Genomic DNA, 18,712 nt, shown 5'->3' on the forward strand with positions numbered 1-18,712 from the left:
AAAATCGCGGCTAGCACCTTCAGGATGGGGCTCCCCGAGGATTCTGAACTGCGGGAGTCGCTGACAAGAAGACCCCCGGAGGATATGAGGCAACTGATGAGACGCATAGAGGAGTACAAACGCCTGGAGGATGACCGGCTGCAAAGCAGGGGGAAAGCCCCTTTTACGGGGAGATCTCGGCAAAGCATCTTGCCGCCAAAGCCGAAAAGGGACTTCAGAATGCAGGAACCAGAGGTGCAGATCGAAAGGGTTAATGTGTTGTTTAAAGAGCCCGTGCACAAGATACTGGAACGGATAAGGAACGAGCCATTCTTCAGATGGCCGAACAAAATGGGGGGCGACCCATCTCGGAGGAACCAAAGCCTATACTGCACTTATCACAGAGACAAGGGGCACACCACCGAGCAGTGTAGGGTATTGAAAGATCATCTTGGGCAGTTAGTGAAGGCAGGGCACCTGAAAGAGTTTGTAGCAGATTCCACTGACCGGGAGACTGAGCAGGGCGCCCAACAGAAAAGGAATCCCCTTCCACCACCCCGGGGGGTAATCAACGTCATTCATGCCGCACCGAGAGGGGCCGCAGCGGCAAGGATGGTGATGACAGTGGCTTGCGCGGAGGGAGAATCATCCAAGAAGCAAAGGAGAGTTGGACGGCTAGACATCTCGTTCGGAGAAGATGATTTCGAAGGAACCATCCAACCTCACGACGACGCTTTGGTGATGACAGCCCGGATAGGCGGATTCCTGGTGAAGAGGGTGATGATTGATCAGGGTAGCGGAGCTGATGTCATGTACCCGGATCTCTTCCAAGGGCTCGGGTTAAAAACCCAGGATTTGGCGAAGTATAACACGCCATTGGTCTCGTTTGACGGGAGAATTGTGATTCTCGAGGGGCAAATCTCTCTCCCAGTGGACATGGAAGGCAAGGAAGTTGTAGTTACATTCATAGTAGTCCGATCATTCGCACTTTACACCGCAATCCTGGGGAGGCCGTGGATTCACTCCATGGGGGCTGTTCCGTCCACCCTTCACGTGAAAGTAAAATTTCCTACTGAGTACGGAGTTGTAGAGGTAAGGGGGAATCAGCAGGTGGCGAAGAAATGCCTCGTAGCCGCGGTCCAGTGGGAAAAGGAACAGCTCGGCCAAGTTGAGCACGCCGAGAAAGAGACTGCATAGCAATTACAGATACCCCAGGAAAATGGGGCGGACGTTGCCGAGGAGATGCTGAAGGTAAGAATTCTCCCAGATAGTGACAAATACTTCCAGATAGGTACAAGCATGAATGACCGGGAAAGGGTAGAGATGTTGTTGTTCCTGTTAAAGAACATAGATGTCTTCGCGTGGAACCCGTATGAAGTGCCCGGCGTAGACCCCGAGTTCATTGTTCACAAACTCAATGTGGACCCATCGTTTCCCCCGAAAAAGCAGAAGCCGAGAAGGGCATCAAAGGAGCACGTCGATGCAGTAAACTTGGAGGTCCAGCGACTGAAGGAAGCCGGGGTCATAAAAGAAATATTCTTCCCGAGATGGCTAGCAAACACTGTCGTAATAAAGAAGAAGAGCGGGAAATGGAGAGTTTGCGTGGACTTCACCGATCTAAACAGAGCGTGTCCCAAGGATCCATTCCCGATGCCCAAGATTGATCAGCTAGTGGATGCCACGTACGGGCACCCGAGAATGAGTTTCCTGGACGCCTTCCAAGGCTACCACCAGATTGCCTTGGCGCCCGAGGACCGAGAGAAGACAGCATTTATATCCCCGAACGCAAACTATCACTACGAGGTCATGCCGTTTGGGTTGAAGAATGCCGGGGCCACCTACCAGCGTATGATGACACGGATGTTCCGGAAAAAATTGGGTGCACGGTTGAAGTTTATATCGACGACATGGTAGTAAAAAGCAGAAAAGAGTCGCTGCATACTGAAGACCTTCGGGGAGTATTCGAGATACTACGGCGACACAGGCTGCGCCTCAATGCCGAAAAGTGCACTTTCTGAGTGGGGGCTGGCAAGTTCCTGGGTTATCTGATCTCTACTCGGGGAATAGAGGCTAATCCCGACCAAATAGAGGCCGTCAATCGCCTCCAACCACCGAGCAATCCTAAGGAGGTGCAAGTGCTCACCGGGATGTTGGCCGCCCTGAACCGATTCATCTCCAAGTTTGCCGATCGCTGCCGGCCATTCTATCAACTTCTGAAGAAGTGGAAGGGGTTTCAGTGGGACGAGAGCTGCGATGAAGCTTTTCGAGAACTAAAGGAATATTTGGCAAAGGCGCCGAGGTTGACGGCCCCGGAGCCCGGGGAGGATCTGTTTATGTACCTTGCAGTCACCAATCATGCCGTAAGTGCTGTGTTACTAAGGGACCAGGGAGTGCAAATGCCGGTGTATTACGTGAGCAAGACCTTGGTCGATGCCGAGACAAGGTACCTGCCTCTTGAAAAGTTGGTTCTGGCCTTGGTACACGCCACGAGGAAGTTACCACACTACTTCCAGGCACACACAGTGTTCGTCCTCACCGAGTATCCATTACAATCACTGTTGAAAAGATCCGATTTCACAGGACAGATTGCTAAATGGGGGACTCGGTTGGGATCGTTTGACATAAGATACCGACCTAGAAGCTCGGTGAAAGGGCAGGTCCTCGCTGATTTCATCGCGGAATTTACACCTAAGGGTGAAGGCAAGGTAATCTGTAGTACGGAGATTCGCCCGTGGAGGTTATTTGTGGACGGCGCATCAAATGCTATGGGGGCTGGGGCTGGTATTGTCATAGTCACCCCTGAAGGTATGCGACTGGAACACTCCTTCAGATTGGGGTTCAAAGCCTCGAACAACGAAGCCGAATATGAAGCCCTGCTGGCCGGACTGAGGGCAGTATTGCATCTGGGCGCCAAGGACGTGGAAATCTACTCGGACTCTCGGCTGGTTGTTTGTCAGATCACTGGGGACTTCGAGGCTCGGGATCCCCGAATGAAAGCTTATCTAAGTACGGCAAAGCAAATTATCGGTCAGTTTGGAACGGTGAAGATATCCCAGGTAGCCCGGTCACAAAACAGGCATGCTGACTCTCTTGCCACATTAGCCTCATCTGCTACCGAGGACACCCCGAGGCTTATCACGATTGAACTTGTAAGGGAGTCAAGCATCTGTGTGAAGACTGCTCTCGACCAGGCCGGAGTAGAGGTCGCGCAAGTGGCGGTGGCCGGATCATGCTGGATGAACCCGATCATAGACTTTCTTTCCGAGGATAAAGTTCCAGAGGATGAGGCCGAGGCCAACAAGATTCGACGAATGGCGCCCAGGTACTGGTTATCTTCGGACCGAAAGTTGTACAGAAGGTCCTTCACGGGCCCTTACCTCTTGTGCCTGCATCCTGAAAGAGTCAAGGAGCTTCTAACCGAGCTGCATGAAGGAGTATGCGGCGGTCATGCTGGGGGACGATCTTTAGCACACAGAGCAATGACGCAGGGGTTTTGGTGGCCACAGATGCAGAAGGACGCCGCCGAATACGTTCGGAGGTGCGAGCAATGTCAAAAGCACGCCCCAATGATCCATCAGCCGGTAGGACATCTAAATCCTGTCAGCAGCCCGTGGCCATTTGCACAATGGGGGCTTGACATCCTCGGGCCGTTCCCCCGAGCAACGGGGAACCGCCGTTTTGTACTGGTGGCTGTGGATTACTTCACAAAGTGGGTTGAAGCTGAAGCCTTGGCCAATATCCGGGATACTGACGTGAAAAAGTTTGTGTGGAAAAACATAGTTACAAGGTTTGGGGTGCCGAATTCACTAGTGACAGACAACGGGCTACAATTCGACAGCAACGCTTTTCGGACTTTTTGCAGCGAGCTCGGCATCAAGAACAAGTATTCAACCCCGGCATACCCCCAGAGCAACGGCCAAGCTGAAGCAGTAAACAAGACTATTTTGAACGGGCTCAAGAGAAGGTTGGATGGAGCGAAAGGAAGATGGGCAGAAGAACTACCCAGTGTTTTATGGGCCTACCGCACGACCCCCAGGAGATCCACGGGGGAAACCCCATTTTCTCTGGCATACGGGGCAGAAGCAGTGATACCAACCGAGGTGAGCTTATGCAGTGCACGAGTCGCCGGGTTTGACCCCGTACAGAACGCCGACCTTATGGTGGAGCATTTGGATTGGCTAGAAGAGTGCAGGGAGGCCGCGACCGTACGTCTTGCCGAGTATCAGCAGAAGCTGGCGCAAAGGTACAACCGAAATGTAAAGACCAGGGAATTCAGTGCCGGGGAATTAGTGTTAAGAAGGGTAGTGGGGCACATGCGGGACATGGCTGCAGGGAAGCTTGCTCAGAGTTGGGAGGGACCATACAGAGTCACAGCCGTCGCAGGTGCAGGGGCCTACCACTTGGAGGACCTGGACGAGAGGCCGCTCCCCCGACCATGGAACGCCAACAACCTGAAGAAATTCTACGCGTAACCATCGATGTAAGCCAAAACTTGTATTCTATTAAGATTTTGAGCATGATGAACTTTTTTGTCTGTGCTGTTTTTTTTTTACCCTGTAACCACACCAAGAGAATCGCCAATAAAACCTAAGGACAGAAACCTGACCCTCGGCTCGATCAACATCGCCGAGCAGGTGAAAACCTTACGAATAAAACCTAAGGACAGAAACCTGACCCTCGGCTCGATCAACATCGCCGAGCAGGTGAAAACCTTACGAATAAATTATAAGGACAGAAACCTGACCCTCGGCTCGATCAACATCGCCGAGCAGGTGAAAACCTTACGAATAAATCCTAAGGACAGAAACCTGACCCTCGGCTCGATCAACATCGCCGAGCAGTTGAAAACCTTACGAATAAAACCTAAGGACAGAAACCTGACCCTCGGCTCGATCAACATCGCCGAGCAGGTGAAAACCTTACGAATAAATCCTAAGGACAGAAACCTGACCCTCGGCTCGATCAACATCGCCGAGCAGGTGAAAACCTTACGAATAAATTATAAGGACAGAAACCTGACCCTCGGCTCGATCAACATCGCCGAGCAGGTGAAAACCTTACGAATAAATTATAAGGACAGAAACCTGACCCTCGGCTCGATCAACATCGCCGAGCAGGTGAAAACCTTACGAATAAATCCTAAGGACAGAAACCTGACCCTCGGCTCGATCAACATCGCCGAGCAGGTGAAAACCTTACGAATAAAACCTAAGGACAGAAACCTGACCCTCGGCTCGATCAACATCGCCGAGCAGGTGAAAACCTTACGAATAAATCCTAAGGACAGAAACTTGACCCTTGGCTCGATCAACATCGCCGAGCAGGTGAAAACCTTTCGAATAAATCCTAAGGACAGAAACCTGACCCTCGGCTCGATCAACATCGCCGAGCAGGTAAAAACCTTACGAAGAAATCCTAAGGACAGAAATCTGACCCTCGGCTCGATCAACATCGCCGAGCAGGTGAAAACCTTACGAATAAAACCTAAGGACAGAAACCTGATCCTCGGCTCGATAAATATCGCCGAACAGGTGAGAACCTTACAATCAAATCTATAAGGACGAAAGCACAATCCTCGGTTAAACCAAATCCTGATAAAAACCTAACCTTTTTTCAAAAACTAAGTCCAATAGCGCTCTCAAATTTCTCACAGCGCCGCACAACAGGTTTTCGGGGGTACCATTCTATTAAGCGGCCATAGCACTGGTATAATTCAAGCAAAACACAAAACAAAGATAATTTCATTCAACAAATTGGAACGGAAGCAGAAAACGGACTACTGATTAAACAGGTAAAAGAAATTGTTCAATCACCACATCCCGGTGACATGGGCAAATAAAACCGACAAACTAAAGCAATTGTTCAATCACCACATCCCGGTGACATAGGCAAATAAAACAAAATAAAGATAAGCTAACAAGTAAAAATAAAATCAGCTGGGAGGATGAGTCGGTGTTGGCACTTCCTGCTGGACGGTCAGAGGAAAAGGCTGGCCCTCACCAAGAAGCTCCTGCACGGTAGGTATGCTCGTGGCCTCCATATCCTCGGGCTCAGCATGAGAGTCGATTTGCTCAACCAACTCCCTCATACTGGCCGTCTCCTCCTCGTCAAAAGCAACCGGGGCGTTCTGGACGGCAGGTACAGGGTTCGGAAATGGAATCTGGCCGGGGTCTCTCAGCGGCGAGTCTTCAGGAACTCCCATTGCCTGAAGAGCAGCAAACCACCCGGCCTCGAAACCCATATGCCGAGCCCGAGCCACCACCGGCTCTGCGGAGTTCTCGGCGTCGGCGAAGCCTACGTCGTACCACTTTTGCTCCGCGGCCGCCAAGCCTGCCCTGAGATCAGCTATCTCGTCGGCATGAGAAGTGTTGAGGCTGAGGGCTTCGGCTAGTTTGAGTTCCGTCTCATTTTGCCTGGCCAGGAGGTCTGCACACCTCTTTTCAGCCGATGCTTGGAACTTCTCCGCGGCAGCAGCCTTCTTCTCAGCAGCCTCAGCAATCTTTGCCTTTTCCTTAGCCGTTTTTACTGCTGACTCCCGCGCCCCCTTCTCGCGCTCATTTTCCTCATCAAGCTCCCGTGCCCGGGCAGCCACAATGTGAGCCAGTTGAGCGGCCTAGCAAGCACGAAGGTTAGCAAAGTGACAAAATGAAATCTACATGGAGCAAATAGACAAAAGAATTACCGCAATGGCGTGCCACTCTAACCGGCGCCCCACGGACTCCTCGGACCCATCATCAAAGGCGTGCACGTCCTCGGGAAGTTGGAGAGCTCCGGCCAAGGTTTGGGCAATACGGCCGCCCTCGCCCTTATCCCACATCCGAACAGAGGCCGTCGATGGCAATGGCTTGCCGTCCAGAAGGAACTTTGGCTCCCACGCTGGAGCCACTTGGGAGGAGGACGCGCCCCCCGTGCCGGCTTCGGTCGGCGGCTCGCGGATAACAATTCCCCCTGTTGGTCGGGGAGGAGTCTGGACAGCGGCGTCCCCCGGGCCCGTGGAATGTTGCTCGGTTACTTTCTGTTTCTTCCGGGCACGTCCGGACTGCGAGGGGGGAGGAGTTTGAGAAACTGGACCCCGACCCTGAGTAGGCGGGGGCTGGTTGGTCGGCCGGGCACCAGGCACGAACCTGTCAAAGGTCATTACTCTCCTTGCCACCATTCTTGCACCGGGCTGGATCGCTTCAGCTAGCAGGTTAGCCGCGTCTGTCACTTGCTGTTGATGCTCGGCGGGTGGATCCTCGGGATGGGGCTGCTCTTGGGCTTGGTCCCCTTGTTGTATGGCTTCGTGAGCTCTCTCTCTAAGGCGCCGGGATACCTGTTCCGCGGAATCGTCTCGCAAGGGAACTAGTTCGTCCGCGGCAGTGAACCGCCGACCAAATTCCCTCGCTTCCCCGGTTGTAAGCTTCGGCGGCAAGAAATTCACGTACCGGACGTCTATGTACGATAGCAGGGGGCTGTCAACTATCAACGCCTGCTTGAAAGGCTGCCAAGTAGAGTAAACCGGTTCCACGCCGAGGATCAAGTGTGAGGCCCGGAGTTGCCCGTCCCAATGCACGTAGATCTCGGAACGGAGGACGAAGTTTAGGTCCCTGACGTGGACGGCTCTGAGGTCCTGAACAAACACTTTGCCGTCTGCAAAAGAACAGATAACGCGTTAGCTTTTAACAATAAAAAATTTTCTTTTACTCAAACAGCTATAAGAAGGAGGGTACGAACCCACTTCACGCCGTGTGAGGGGGCAAGGGATCTCCCCGGCAAACCAATTGCCGCGCACCCTGACGAACTCCCCGGCGGAGTTCCTGTTCGAATCGGGTAGGCACGATATCAGCCGTACCCGAGCATCCCTTGTCTTTAAGTAATAATTTGTGGATTTGCTCCCACAGAGGCTGTACATTTGGTTAATATCATGGTGGTCTAGTTGTAAGTCAAAGGTATGGTTCAACTGGCCGACACAACTAACTACCCGGTAAAAATTGGGGGGAAGCTGGTCGGGGCACAGCCCATAGTAGGTGAGTGTGCTTATCAGGAGGGGATCTACCGGGAACCTAACCCCACCTTCTAAGATGGACATCAAAGGAAAGAAGGCTGTACCCTGCCCTCGGTGGAGTTCCATATCACTCTCATGGCAGTAAGCCACGTCCACGTCATTGGGAATACTAAATTTACTCCTAAAGGTGGCCAAAGCAGCCGGGGTATCTAGAAGGTAAGAATAATCCATCTATAAAGCCTAAAACTACAAGAATAAACTCAAAGAAACAAAGATGAAGGAACAGGAAGGGGAAGAAAGACTTACTTTGGGTTCTAAGGAGGAAAAGAACGCTGAGCAAGCAAGCGCACAGAAATGTGGTCGGCAGAGAGTAGGCACTAAAGATCAGAGGCGAAGGAAAAATGGAATGACGTTTGGAGAAGGACTATTTATAGAGCCAGAAGAAATGGGGAAAGAAGAAACGCTTAATCAAGCAATAAATGGGCACAGCATACGAGCGACCCAACAAATGCCAAGCGTAACCGATTTGCGCGCCGCTTCGGTTCACGAACCGTCAGGCAATAATGACGACTGCGCTTGGCGCCGCGAAACGGCGCGTCTTTTGAGATGACTATTAATGAGAAGTGACAGCCAGAAGTCCCAGACTAGAAGATTCCCGAGGTTAAAAGGCCCAGGCAGCTCCTTGATTCTCCTCGGCGACCGAGTATGAATCAAGGGGGGGCTATTGTACGGCATCGAGCTCCCAAAGCCCATACTGGCCTTGGGCCCAGACCCATCTAGGCCCCGGGCCCAAGCCCATACCGGCCTTGGGCGCAGGCCCAGCAGAAAGTTCCAGTTACCTTATGCCCTTCTTGAAACTGCCTTAGAGCAAAAACAAGTTTTGGGTATTAAGTTCCCGGTAGAGCGCACGAGTCATATCCGGGAAGGTCATGATATGCACGGGAACGTGAGTTGCCGAACATAATCGGTGAAAATGGAACCAAGTTCCAAGATCATAAATGTTGCACCACCCTTTCACCTAAACAACCACTTTAACCAGATAATACTGGACCTTCAATAGCACTAACAGTGACTGTAATCATGATCTCCCCACTAACCTTGGCTATAAATAGAGGAAAGTTGGGAGAAGAAGGAGTTCAGAAAAATTGAGAGAAAATAGTCAAGGAGAGAGTATCAACTGAGTGTTGCTTTGAGTCCCTCTGCCGAGAACGACCCATTGTAGGAAATCCTTAAACCCACTACAAATAAATTGTGAGCCCAAGTAATCTAAGGCCCAGAATTCTTGTACTTGGTTCTTACAAATATATATATATATATATATATATATATTTTTTTTTTTAAGGCCTAAAAAACGAAAATCTTTTTGGACTTTTATCTAATAAAGAGTCATTTTTTTGTTGTTGGGTAATAATAAAAAGGTATATACTAAAATGACTTGTCATTTTGACTAAAAAAAGAAAAAAGAAAAATCACAACAGACTTACAGGAAAAGAACTTTTTTTTTTTTTTTTTGGGTTAAATTACAAATTACACTCTTTAGTTTTGCCTAAAATTTAATTCAATCATCTAACTTTAGTTTTGTTCAAATCAGTCTCGTAAGATTCAATTTTATTCAATTTAAGCCTCTTGTTAGTCTTACTAAAATTGTGTCATTACTAAAACAATTAATGTCGTTTTTGGATTTTATATTTTTAAAAAAAATCTAAGAAATTAATAATAACATTATTCTTTTTTGAACAATTAAGAAAATATATATTGATTTTTTTTTTTTTTTTAATCAAGAACACAAATATCCGGAAAATTTTCTCCAACGATTCTCAGTAACAAAACATATAAAGGATTGAAGAAAATCTCCGCATCATCATTAAATAAACACAAAACACAATCACTATGTTAGCCCCAAACCCAAACTCATTAGAGCACACAATCTACACCAAACAGGGAAAGAATGAATGAAATTTTGTAAAAGCCTAAATAACCCATTATCACAATACACAATCTCCACCTGTTCAAGAATCAAAAGAATTGGTACATGAGTAATAGATTTTGTCATCTTTGACGAAATCTGCTTCCACAACCTAACCCTTTAACATAATAGTGTCATACAAAGAAATATGAGAAGTACTAAAACCATAACTCATTTAATTTCCTCTCCCAAAATACCAAAACCACAATCAAATTGAGGATGCAGACATATTGAAGGCAAACAAATTATATCGAAAACAAAGTACAACCATATGTACCTTTTGATTCGAAACAAAATATGCAAATTGCCAATTTCGTGCTAGATAATGCCAACGTTAAGATCAGCAACTCGCTGTTTCCACTAAGCCAACGCTAACCACAATAACTACTACTCCACCAAACAATGTGAGGCAAGTGGTGATGAGAAGTAGAGGGGAGTGTTTGCTTGAATGAAGTTGAGGCAAATGGTGATGAGAAGGAGCAGAATGGGAGAGTGTTAAATGAACATGGTGTGTATAACTTGGAACTCGACTGTAGCAAGCTTGAGTATTTCACTACCTTAGACTCAGCCTTATAGAGCTTGAGTATATCTGATGGGGTATCTTTAATCTAAAAAAAAGCTCATCTATTGCCATGGTGGCAAATTTCAAAGGAACTCAAGTACCATAAGAAACTCGAGTTTCTTAAACTTGAGTTCCTAAATAATGGTAGATTGTGTTGGAAAAATAATAGTGAATAAACAAGTTTGATACAACAAATAATATCCCAAATAATTAGCAAGAATGTAAATAAGCAATAATAATATAAATTTAAGTAAAATTAGGAACAATCTCACAGTGCTATAGAATCACACAAACAGCGTTGTCCTTAAAAGTTGATTCGTGCCATCCAAAGTAAAACTTGGTGTGAATGGTTCTCTTGGCCAAACAACCCCCCAAGATTAGACTATAGCGTCAACCTTTGTGATGTATGCACTTCCACTCACAAAAAGTTTAAGAACAACCATCTATTGCCTTTCCTTAGAACAAATATTCTTGTAGAAAAAATATGTGGGAGAGAAAAATAGTAGACTTGTGTATATCTAAAATATAGAATAGTAAAAAGCCCCTTTAGAAAATGTGTTATAATGAGCATTATATAGACTACTTATGAAGATAATAATCTATAGTTATTGATTACTAATAACCCTTAAAAGCCCAATGGCTATATTATCAATTATTGCCTAATAGCTATTTTTCTTATAATTGCCAAACGGCTTTTTTTTTTTAATAATTGCCCAATGGCTATTTTACTCATAAATTTCCAATGGCTAGAAAATAAATAAGAATAAAAGTGTTTGGAACACACACCCACACCAATAGATTGCTATATATTTTTGAAATAGAGGTAGATTGTAAAATATTTTGCAAAAATGTGGCATTTGGCTATTTTGGCCATTAATTGTGGGTATTTTTACTGTGTTAGGTCTAAAATAGTTTTTTAGCACCACTACAATGAATGCTCTTAACGAGTCTTGAGTCATAACTAAATTTTTTAAGGGATCAATCAAATTGAAAAAAATTTATTCAAAGAAAGAAGAAATATACAATAATCTAACCAAAAGGTCTAATGTTTTTTTTCCCTGATTGTTCAATAAGAAAAGGCAAGAAAAGTGTGCGCCTTTTAAAATAATTTAGTAAAAAAAGTAATTTGTGAAATGGTAAACCAAACACTAGCTTTAGAGATTTATAAATGTCATTTGCTTGTGTTAGAAGTTCCAATCAAATATCTTGATTTTTGAACTCTAGAACCCATTGGATTTGGTGTCCATGCTCACTAGAAGAGCAAATTTGAACATTAGAGATTAAACTTGAAGGACCAACAAGAATTTTTATTATTATTATTATTATTTTTTCTTTAGTACCAAAAACACTCGCTTGATAAACTTGCCTAAAATTATACTATCCCACAAGTCCGTCCATCAGTCCATGGAAAGGGGAGTGAACTATTTTGGACCCATAGATTAAAATTAATTTACCCATTCTCCTTGACCCTGGATAATGTTCTTCACTACTATTTTGGCTGGTCATAGAATCACGGGAATAAAAACCAACAAACTACGCAATATTCCTCAAATAATGTTAAGACATTGGCATGTTCTTAAATAAAAATAGGCAAAGTTTATGTGTAAATTTTTTTATTCTATACCTTAGCTTTTCCAATTCAATTCAATAGCACACAAGTGTATTAACGATGCAATAAAAAATACTTATAATTTTTAGGAACAATTAGTTCAACCATGGTGGGTTCCAATTAACTCAATTAATAAAGTTTTTTATGGTTAAATAAGAGATCTGGAATTTAATCACTGCCTACATAAAAAACCAATTGGTATCCTAGTTTGATGATAAAAGAGCTATAATTAGGAGCGGATGTCATAGGTTAAAACTCTCTCAAAACAAAAAAAGTTCAACCATGTGGCTCATTGGTCAATTCAACCACATGGTTGAATTTAATCAAAAAACCTAAGGTGCAACACCTAAAAAATTTAAGAACTTAAAGTGAAAACAGTATTATCTTTAGGGATGGCATTTTAAACCCACACCTGCGGGTACCTGCCTCACCTACCCTTAATGGACAGGTTTTACCTGCCCCTTGTAACAAATGGGGCAGAGATGAGGGTTAACATATTTTCGTGATATGCGGCAATGGTTTTAATAGAAGTACATAATAATATGATTAAGAAAGACTAAAACTGAATTCAACTTTAGTCAAACTTGAGCCCACGAGCCCTTAAAGATAATTCAAAGTGTATGCTTTGTAATAATTGTTCTTTGTCATTAGAGAGACATCAATTAATTTAATCTTAAGTATATGTTTACTCTTTCTTTGCTATCAAACAAATTGGTGAAATAAATAACACAATAACCACTTCATTGGATGAATTACCTAAGTCAAATTTATTTATTTATTTGTAATTTGCTCTGCAAGTGCTTGAGCCCTCTCTGTCACCCTTATCCTTTCCTTAGCATTCTCCATGGCTTTGTCCTTGTCTTTCACTATGGCCTTGACAACCTCTTTTAAGGCCCTCTCCTTGTCAGCTTCCTCAGCAACGTCCCTCAATCTGTCTTCCATCATGTAAGCCAATTACGTTGCCTGTTATAACAATATCAATGATTATACCAAAAAATAATAAAAAGTAAAAAGTAAAAGAAAACAATATATATATATATATATATATATATATATATATACATGAAAAAATAAAAAATAAAAAAAACAAGTAAGATGTGTTATCGCAATAGAGTGCCATTGCAACCGGGTAGCCAAGGCCTCAACACTCCCACTGGAGAAATAATGCATATCCTCGGGCAGTTGCAAGCCTTACCCAAGGCCTCGAGTAATCCGTCCACCCTTACCTGAAGCCCAGTTCCTAACACTGTAGGTCACAGGAAGAGGCCCACTCCTGAGCCTGAAAATTGTTTGCCATCCAATAGTGGGGAGGGAGGAAGAGGACGCTACATTGGACCCCACCTGTACAGTTGGGTGTGTGCTGTTGGTTGGTTCTCGAATGACCATGGCAACCTAGGTAGAAGCTGGAGGAATCCTTGGGGGAGTTTCTTCGGGCCTTCTAGGGGGCTGGTCGGTAGTACGGGGCCTTTTTCGAGCACGGGTAGCCAGAGGGGGCTAATCCCTGCCTTGGGCTTGTTGCTGCACAGGGCGGTCATCGAGCAGAAACTAGTCAATGGTCATGTTTCATCGGACCACTATCTCATCCTCTGTGCTTTCAACTTCAGCTCTTGAAGAATCTACCGACTCGAGCTCTACTTGGTCGATAGGTTGGACTTCGACACAAGGTTCCTCAATGGGGGTGTGGATAGCATGACCTTGAAAAACTAAATCAGCGAACTCGTCCCGTACGAGTACCAAAGAGTCTTCCCTAGCAAACCGAAGGCTGAGATCATGAGCTTCTCCTACTGTTAGGTTTGGGGGAAGGAAGTTTGGATGTCAAACATCGATATATGACAATAGTGGACTATTCGTTAACAAAGCCTGTCCAAAAGGTTGGTAGCTTGTATAAACTAGGGTGCAGTCGAGTATAAGATGGGACGCTTAAAGTTGCCTGTCAAAGTTGATGAAAATCTCTTATTGGAGTACGAAATTCAAGTCCCTCACATGCACAACCCTGATGTTCGATTTAAATCTTTTTTCCTCTGCATCAAGGCAAACAAAATTGGTTAGTACATGCTTAAACAATGATAAAGACACTAAATTAAAAAAAAAAAGAATTAAAGGTGCACAGTATCGACCAACGTCCCGAGGCGAAGTCAGGCAGGTGAGTTCGCTGGCATGCCAATTGCTGCTCACCCGAACAAACTCTCCTGCTGAGTTTCTGTTAGAATCGGGTGAAGGCATGATATCAATCGTACTTGTACATCTTTAACCTTTAGGTAATATGTAAATCTTATGTTACCACACAAGCTATGCATATATTTTATATCATGGTGGTCTAAATGTAACCCATACAAGTAATTTAATCGGCTAACACAACTCACTACTCGGTAAAATTAGGTGGGAGTTAGTCGGGACATAGACCATAGAACCTAAAGGTTCTAAGTATTAGAGGGTCCATGGGAAACCTAACCCCCCTTCTAAGATGGCCATTAAAGGAATACAACATGAGGACGCCATTCAAGGGTGATGCTGTCCTCATGACAATACGATATCTCTACATCATTTAGGATAGAAAACCTAGCCCTAAAATTGGCCAAGGCTGCTTCAGTGTTAAGAAGGTGAGCAAATCTCATTCTTAACTATAGAATAGAAAAAGAAAAAGAAAGTAAATAAAGGAAGGAAGTGAGCAAGGAAACTTACTATGGGTTCTAGGAATTTTTTGATTTGGGAATCTATGCTCGGGAAGAGGAATATGCTTGGTAGCGAAGAACTTAGAGAAGCAAGAAAATGAAAAGATAATCTGATGGGAAGGAGGACACTATTTATAGGGAGTGAGCAATTTATGAAAAAGGAGGTGGGAAAGCCTTTTCCAATGATTTTTTATAACTCCCACATGCATGGCCTCGATTCACAAATTGTCAATAATGATTACAGCTGGATTTGACAGGTTGTCATAATGCTTCTTTTAAGAACATTAATTACTATTTTATCCCGCATTAATAACTGATAGTTTCTCTTCTCAAGGAATTGTAGGCACACCGATACAAGTCCTTAATTTGTTCCCGGTTGTCGAATACGAATCAAGGGGTGGCTATTATACTGTGTACGACCATAAGCCCACTTACCTTGGGCCCAAGCCCAAGGACATTTGGATATCACCAAGCCTAAGACCAAAGTTAGGATCGGTCCATTGCTCATAAGCTCGGTATACGAATGCACCTTGCACAAAAGGTGCTCAGGGAGTATCCTTACCTTATTCAGCAATACACCGATATCCTAGGAATGCCTTGGGGAACCACGCTGCCGAGCAGTTTTTGGAGGGTAGCACCAGTTCCAATGGTTTCAACCCCATTTCCGATGGAGCATATTCCTTGTCAGGAATAATCAACTTAGGTCTTTCCCACACGAGTGGGATCAGGGGGCAATGATGAGCCCTCCACTATCCTAAAGCTATAAATAAGGAAGAGCAAAAAGGGAAAAAGGGTTGGACAATTGAGGGGGTAAGAGAAGAGAGAAAACGATAGAACAAACACACTAGCACAAGAGGATAAGGGAGAGGAAGGCATCACGACAAAAGGGTAATTCCTCTTTGAAGCTCGCCCGGGAGCTACCCAGCATAGGAAACCCAATACCCATAATATAAGTAAATTGTAAGCCCAAAATTGTAGGCCCAATTAGGGAGGAGGAATCTTTGGTACATACAGTTTAGATTCAACAATCCTCCTTGTAGACCTAATATTTTCTCATGAAACAAGTTCGTTAACAAAAACATTATATGAAAGCTAGTTTTAATCATTTAATAGTTTCTAGAATCAAAATAAAGTGGAGCAGAGCCCAGGGGTAGCTCTACTTGGAGCCTAGGGGGTTCAAATGAACCTTGAATTGAACCAAGAAAAAACTATATATTATAATATCTTTTTTTTTTTTTACACTTAAAATAAAAATTTGAACACCCTAACCTTAAGTCTAACTAAAATAAACTTAATATAATCATCTTAACAATATCTTGACATTTTTATACACAAAGAAAAATCTCAATAACAAATTAATTTGATCTAAAATCTGGGAAAAATTGTAATTAGCCCAACAACAAAAGTAGAATTTGCTAATCTTAAACCTTAGAAAAAGCTCATTTAGATCTTAAGAAATTTTAAATAAATCAATCAAATGAGAAATTAGTGGATGAATGATTACTTGACTATGTACATTGAAACATATGTAGCTAGTAGGATTGATAATGAAAATATCATGTATTAATTTCAAAATATGAAAAATCGTAGAAGGCAATTGTAAAACTTTATATATTAAAGATTTTTTTTTTTTTTTTTGTGATGTCGATATATTTAATTTATCTTTTGTTTAAAATTTTGTATATTTTATGTTTTTTTTATTGAACCCCCTAGAAAATAATCCTAGAGCCGCCACTAGCAGGGCCAATAATTTACATCATTAAGACTATTGGGTTACAGTAATTATCTCGTGTCTGCACTATATGGCGGCGTCTCACATCATACCGTCTTGTTGGGTTTGTAAATTTGTACTATTACACACTAACAGTTTTACACATTGTTGTGTGGATGAAACAAGATTTTAGTTGAAATTGTGAAATTATGTGTTTCATCATTTTAATTAAAATTTTATTTTCAAAATACTATTTCAAAAGAAGTGTCCATAATAACAAACATGTAATAAGATTTTTCCATTGTATAGATTCGTCCTATGATGTTTGGGGTTGAGTAATAAGATCTTTTAGGACCTTTGAATAAACTTTTGGGACATATAGGAGCTTATAGGCCTAGGCCTAAAACTACCCTGATAGTGATGCCTACAAGTTGTTCTCCAATCACGTGAATTATAGTTTTTTTTTTTTTAATGGAGAATTTTCAATTATATTAATTATAGTTTCTTATATTTTATAAAAATATTTTATTAATTAGGGTACCTAGTTATTACTTATTAGGAAAATTATTCTAATGGCTCCACGGACATAGGTGGGAGCCCAAAGGGGCCTGGGCCCTGGGCAATCCCTGGTCCAATTTTTTTTTTTTTTTCAATAGTTATAATATATATATATATATATATATATATATATATATATATATTATATATTATATATTATATATTATATGATAAAAGTGAGACTTAGACAACGTGATTGTGCCAACTTGTTTCATTAAATTATAGAAATCTTTTTAGATTTTTCAATAAATTCTTTCTTTTAGATAAAAATGAAAAGTTTTTTATCTTTATTAACTTCTTTGAATAAAGTAACAATAAGTGTTCTAATGATTTTTTTTTTTTTTTTATAAAGTAACTATTTCACTACCTTACGTTAATATATATATATATATATATATATATATATATATATATTTGGGATATACTTTTATCCTACATCATCAAAGTTTCTTTGTGTCTATATATTTCTGTATATAAGTGTTCTAATCTTCTTCTTCTTCTTCTTTTTTGGGATAAACATTTATCCTACATTATTAGAGTTTCTTTGTGTCTATATATTTCTGTGTGTGTTATTGTGAATTTTGCTTTCAATTTTTTATTTATTTATAAATTTGGGTAATTTTAATTTGTAAATTCGGGATGATTGCTTAGGGTTAAAGTAAAAATATTAGGTCAATTTTAATCATAATTCATGCAATAATAGGGTGTTAGATGTTGATATTAATTTTATGCTTATTTACATTAATTAACATAAACATCTTAGCATGTTTAGTATTGATATTAATTTGACACTTTGAGATGCAAGCACTTCATTATAATTAAATATAAATGTTATTATGCTGGTATGTTATAATTATTATTTGTTATTTCTCACCCTACTTCACCTTAATTGTTATTTGAATAAGTAAAAGTTATGTCTTAGTTTGATCGGGTATAGCATTTCTCTTCAATTATTGATTAGTGTTTCTCAATAAAAATTATTCATGTTATAAGTTTATGACCAAAATTGTGCAAAACCTAGCCAGTTTACTACTAAAAGCTTTTAGAAATTTAAAACCTGCCATAATCTTTAAAATATTTTTACTATTTTATTTGTTATTAAATTTAATTATATTATAAAAATTTTAAAAAAATTAATATATAATTTTTTTTTATTAAGCCGTGCATTGCACGGGCATAATACTAGTATATATAAAAAACTGAGACCTCTGAAACTTTCACAATTTTCCACGTCAGCACAATATTTAAATAAAATTATCATTTAATTTAAATAAAATTATTTTTGTTTAGTCCAAATTTAACAAGGAGTGAAACTCTATCTCTCTAACAAGTCCAACTTAAACTCATACTCATCATGTTTTTTTATCATTTTTTTAATTGTTTTTTTTTTTAGTCCAAACTTAACAAGGAATGAAACTCTATCTCTCTAACAAGTTCAACTTAAACTCAAACCCATCATTATCATTTTTTTTAAAAAAAAAATTATTTCTATTTAGTCCAAACTTAACAAGAAGTGTAACTCAATCTCTATAAGAAGTCTAACTTAAACTCAAATGTTGATTAAAAAAAAACAAATTGAATAAATCCTATATTAAGATTATCCTAAACGTGGCTTTATTTGGATAATATAAAAGTCATCAACTATTGATAAAGTTCAACTTCTTAGGATAA

Source organism: Quercus robur, chromosome 8 (assembly GCF_932294415.1).
Source record: "Quercus robur chromosome 8, dhQueRobu3.1, whole genome shotgun sequence".
Classification (NCBI taxonomy): Eukaryota; Viridiplantae; Streptophyta; class Magnoliopsida; order Fagales; family Fagaceae; genus Quercus; species Quercus robur.